Consider the following 6,000-nt stretch of genomic DNA (forward strand, 5'->3'; position numbering starts at 1 on the left):
TAGCATACCACTGTCTAACTATTTCAGGAAGTGGATCTTTAAAGGTTGGGGTAGAGACTAATTGGTGGAGAGTAATATCTAAACCACTTTCCCAATGATTTAGAATGCCCTGTGTTTATTCTTTTAAAAAAATAATACTTAGAATATTTGTTCAATGCTAGTTTTCCCTTCTAGACTGATGGAAGAACTGCATCTCTCTGGGTTACTAATGTATTGTAATATCTACCACAGTGCCTAGCACATAAGAGGGGCTCAAAATATTTTTTGAATGGTCCCAAGATCTGTTGAATGCTATAACTAATAGTAAGAGCCCTTGTTATGTGCCAGGTATTGGACTAAGCCCTTGAGAGGAAGTATCTAATTTTATCCTCACAATAGGCTTATCAAATTATGATGAATACATTGAGTGGAGGATTGATTACAGATAAGGTTATTTAGGCTGTATCCTAGATCTTGTCCTAAATCTTCATTTAAATAAGCTTCCCAGATGGATTTCATACAAACTTAAATTTTAGAACAACTTCCTGATGGAATAGATCTTATTATTCCTGTTTTATAGGTGAGAAAACTGATGCGGATGAGTTTCAGTAACTTCCCCAAGGTTGTACATTAGATAACTGGTGGGTTCAGGACACCAAGCTTGATCTGCCAGATACCAAAATTCACCAGTTCACTAGATGGGCTCCTACAGAACAAAACTGAATGAAGGGAAGAAGGAAGGAACAGTTCTCTCTCCTGGGTGTTCACTGTGGGATTCAAGAGGTGAATACAGATCGGGAAGCCAATAGGAGTCAATTACACTAGTTTTGGGGTGAGGTATGAATCAGGCTTAGAGTAGAGATAGTGGACATACAAAGAAAGAAAATGTGATAATGATTCAGTGCTTTGCTATAGACTGTGTGAGTTTTGCCTCATAACTGCATTTAATATGCGTAACAATTCAACAGAAGAAAAGCTGTCAACCATAGTTCAGAAAGAATATCTCATCGAGTTTACCATTGGAAAGCAGAGCAGCTGAGGTTGAAACTCTTGTGTCTCTGACTCTATGCTTCTTGGCCCCTAATAAATTGGAGCCCAAGGGGATGGTAAAAGCCACCCTGGGGGAGTGTGGAGACCAGTCATGGACAGTAAGCTTCCTGCTAGTCCCAGTGAGGAGAGCTTTGGCAATGGTTGGAAGAAACACAGTGGAAGAAAAATGAGCCACAACCACTGGAAAACACTAGTTTTGCCTGTCTGGGTCCTGGAAAATGTCACTGTGGCTGGGCATCCCCAGTACTTGTGTGGACACATGCTATCTGCTGGTGAAATAATTTTCTTATGGCCTTTAAGTAACCTAGATGCTGCATTTTCTTATCTCATGGCCACATCCAGGTCAGTTGAAGCTGGGAGCATCTCTTCTCAGGATTGAGGCAGTTCCTTAGAGATAAAAGTCATCAGTGCTTATGAAAACTGCAGAGTAAAATGAAGAATGTTCTCTGCATCATCCTCTCCTCCCTCTTCTTCATCTTTCCTACTCACAATTTTGCCTAGAGCTAATGACGAAGCTATGAAAATAAGTCTTTTTGGTTAGAAGAAGCACATATTTGTGTGGTAGGGAGGACGGTGTTGGAGAGTCTGCATTCTTCCAGGAAGTCATCCTTCCTTGGAATCATACTTCTTGAATCCAATGGTTTGGAAACAACATGACACAATATAATCAACCAGCAGATATGTGTCTGCACAGAGGTTTTCTATAAAGAACATCTGGGATTCCTTGGATGAAAAGAAGATAGGACAGGAGGCTGAGGGTAAGGAAGAAGGGCCATCACCCAAACAACTCTGTCAAGGCCATGCTTTTTATTGACATGATTCTGTGCTGTTCTTTCCTAAAGTGTAGGAATGTGGTGGGAGTGGTCAGTTTTCCTATATTACCATTGGGATTATAAATTAGTATAGTCTCTCAAGAGGGCAGTTTGATAAATATCAGTCTTTGATGGTTGTCTACTATTGACTAATATAAAACACTAGAGTTTTGGAGTTCATTGTTACTGCAGTATAATTTAGCTTCATCCTGGCTGAAACACTAGATAATGATTTACATTTAAGCAAAATGTATTTTCACCCTATAATAGAATCCTATGCAGCTCTAAAATAAGAAGATATCTTCACATTTATTGATATGTAAGGCTCTCCAGAATATATTTTCAAGTGGAAAAAGAATGACACCAAATAGCATGCATGGCATGACCCACTTCAGTAAAACTATACATGCAAACTCTGGGTGGCTATCAGCATTAAAAACACTGGACAGGTGCTGTCTCCATCTGTCCCCAGGTAGCTGATTCTCAGGTGGACTGCTTCATGATTTTAGTTTCTCAGTAGCTTTCATTTGTACAACACCATAAACACTTAGACAGTCAAAGCCTATAAAAGTCCAATCTTAACTCTTGCCTCATGCAATACATCATAAGAATCTCACCAGGTGCTCAGAGGTGTGAAAAGTGCTTTATGTTGATGCATTTGGGAAGACAACTCCCCCCCAGGTCCCCATGTGGCTTCTTTTTATCCTGCTATTTATCACCTAATGTGGTTGCCCAGGATTTGTGAAAAGACATATTCCATGTTTTAGCACTGCACACAACTCTCTCCATCTCACATTGTACCGTTTGCATTATAAATTAGCATAATACCACTACTTCCAATTACAAACTGAAAGCTTAACTCAATATTTGACACCCTTGCTCCTTCCCAATGGTATTGTTTGCTGATGTGACTGGCTTGTGGCTTTTCAGTGGTTTTTCCAGCTCTTTTGACATCATGTAGGCAAAGTGTGTAGTGGTTGACATCAGCATTTGCTTGTGCAGCCATGTATCTATTTATTAGTTAATGTGGGTCTTTCTAATCTTGAGAAGACTTGAATTAATAATAATTAAGTACCAAAACTGCTACTACTAAAATAGTAATCTTTGTAGTTATTATCATTTGTTGAGTATTGACTGTGCTGGACCCCACACAAAGCACTTCATGTGTATTATTAAATTCAATCCTCACCATATGTATCTCCTTCAAGGAGTATAATGATCATCTGCACTTCAGAGATGAGGATGGTGACCATTAAAATGTACAGTAGATGAGCCAGAGTCACTTATATTGGAAGGGATAATGCTAAGATTGCAATCTAGATATTTTGGGATCCAGGTTTTGAACTAGAATTTCTCACTCTTGATTCATGCCTCATTAATGAGGCACATGCTTTGAAGCAGCCATCATTCCCCATGATGATCTCCCACTCAGTCAATAAGTCCAGGTTAAGAATCCATAGAGGGAATGTGGAGAAAGGATCAAGAAATCTTATATCAAAGCATACACATATCTCAGCATTGCTCCCTCTTGGTACCTCACAATGTGAGATTGAACAGAACTTGTCTGACTGCCTGTGAACCACCAATCCAATCAATCAAGCAATCAAGCAATCAATCAATCAAACACATTTTCATTCCATGCCTACCAGGTATTACACATTTTTATACAAGATGGCTTTCAAATAGAATGCCCAAGGACCCATTTTTCCCCTTCAGCATAAGTACTTTAATTCTCTAACCTGCTATTGGAAAAAATGGGAGAAAAGTGCCAGTAACCTAATAGTCCTGCAGACAATTGATCTTTTTCTCTTTGGCCTGAAGTTTCTATCAAGAGCCAGTGTGGAAAGAGTAGAGGGGACCATGATTTTAAATAATTTCACCTTCCCTCTAGTTTTGCAGCCTCCTCTATAAGGTCACTCATGCAGCCCAGTCGGGACACCCCTAGTTGCTATCCTGTCATCCTACCAGTGAAGTTAGAAAAGTAGTTTCCTCCTGTTAGGACCATGTCCAAACCCCTTAGGATGGCTGTCAGCCCTTTACAACCTGGCCTGTGTTCAGCTCTCACCATTGCCACCAACTCATAACTATTCTTCTCTCTGTTGAACAGCTTTCAATTCCATCAACAAACCATTTTCTGCCCAATCTGAGTCTTTGGCTGTGTAATTTCCTCCCCACCTAGAATAGTTTCCTCTCATGGTGAAACTGTATCCCTCACGCCTTTACTAGGTAAAACACCCTTTCAAACATGCTTGCCTGGAGCAAATGTATCCTCATCCCTCCCACCTTCCCGATTCCTCTATACTTTTTACTAAAATTATAGGGCTTATCACACTTCTCGACTATTTGACCCTATTTCACGCTCTTGGCCTCTTATTCTGACAAGTATATCTATACCTATATCTATCTATACACATATATATTTACTTGTGGAAGAAGTCTCTACTGGAGAGGAATTCATTTCTATAACACCACTGACTAGCTGATTACCTGGACTTTCCTATAAAGACCCTGGATTGAGGGCAAACTGGTAGATTCTATTGTAGGTGTGAACTTGATGGAGAAGTATTTAAAAATAAAGGTTTATTTGGTGCAGATTGATAGTGATATGGAAGGCATACCTTGGGATCCTAGGCTGTAAGTTGCTTTTTTTGTTTTCCACCCCCTGAAATGTATGTGTGTTTCAATAAAGTTTTCTCACTTGTTAAAAGAAAGAAAGAAAAAGAACGAAAGGAAGAAAAAAAGGAAGAAATTGATCACAGATTCCTAGTCTACCTTATTCACAGTGTATCCCAGCACCTTCAGTGACCAATTGGTGACAGACAGTGTGTGCAGAAGGAAGGAGTTTGCTGCACAGGTAACTCAGCCATCTTCAGCATCATAGATAGGCATTTCAGTCTTCAGTCTTATCTCTGACCCTTCCCTCCTCTGCAGGGTATATTTCTGTCCCTTCCAGCCATGGCAGAAACTCACAAGTGGGTTATCCTTAGGCTTGTATCTTTCAATGCTAGGTTTCCCTCCCCCTTTATTCCTTCTTGTGGAAACTTGCTTTTCTCCTGTCTCTCTACTCCTACACTAACTCTGCCCAGCACCCGCCCACACCCCCCACAGCCTCCCTCATGGCTGCCTTTCCTGCTTTTATTTAAATGCATCACATTTGGCAAAAGCAATGCTTCTCCTGGTTCTCCTCACATTTCCATCACTCTGAAGCTTGCCTTGCATATGTTACAGACACAGTGTCATCAAACACCCTGTCCCCTGCCCCAATGTTTCATATGCCCAGGCCACTGATGAACTGGTGGACCACCCCAGAACCCTCTTGGATGGTCTTGTTGTCACTGTTCCCTTGGGAAGGATGACACAAAGAAGGCATTATGCCAATCTTTGTCTGAGTAGGTCCCTCCCACCATATTGCTGCTGTTGCCATAAGGACAGCTAGGAAATGTTTATATTAATTCAAATGCTCATTGGGGGTGGGGGTGTAAAACCAAACAACACAGGCTGTGGAAAAGTTGCAGGTGTGCTGGAAAAGAGGATTAACTCTGCTGTGTACAGCCTTGTTTCCATGGTGACCACATGTGCTGCTCTCCTTGGAAACTCCTGGATTTGGATTGATTTGCTGTGCTGGGTTTGTCAGAACATGGACCAGTTCTGGAAAAGGTCAGTGTGGTCAGTGACCATCCTCTGTCTTTGGCCTCTGTCTCTCTGTCTCTGTATCTCCTTTCTCTCTCTCTCTCTCTCTCTCTCTCTCTCTCTCTCTCTCTCTCTCTCTCTCTCTCTCTCTCACACACACACACACACACACACACACACACATACTCACACACACTTATTTTTAAGGACAGTTCCAGCCTCTTAGCGGAGATACAAAGCACCCTATACACTGAGGAGGCTGCATCTGAAAAGAGCCTGCTTGGGCATTCCGTGCTCCACCAGAGAATTAATTGAGTCCAAGTGGACAAATATTTGAGCTCAATTATGGGCTAAGGCGTTTTGGCAGCGTAGTTTGGAGAGCTCACGGGATTCTCCTCAGTTGGTGCCTGACAGCTGGAGTGCGGTCATCCAGGAATGGGGGCCATCTCTGGGAAAGTCTGCTCACTCCCAGGTTGTTCTATCAAATGCCCACACCAAGTGTTTGTCCCTGATGAGTGACCCTGCACAC

The sequence above is a fragment of the Furipterus horrens genome, unplaced genomic scaffold (genome assembly GCF_987537825.1).
Source record: "Furipterus horrens unplaced genomic scaffold, mFurHor1.1.pri manual_scaffold_7, whole genome shotgun sequence".
In the NCBI taxonomy this organism is placed as follows: domain Eukaryota; kingdom Metazoa; phylum Chordata; class Mammalia; order Chiroptera; family Furipteridae; genus Furipterus; species Furipterus horrens.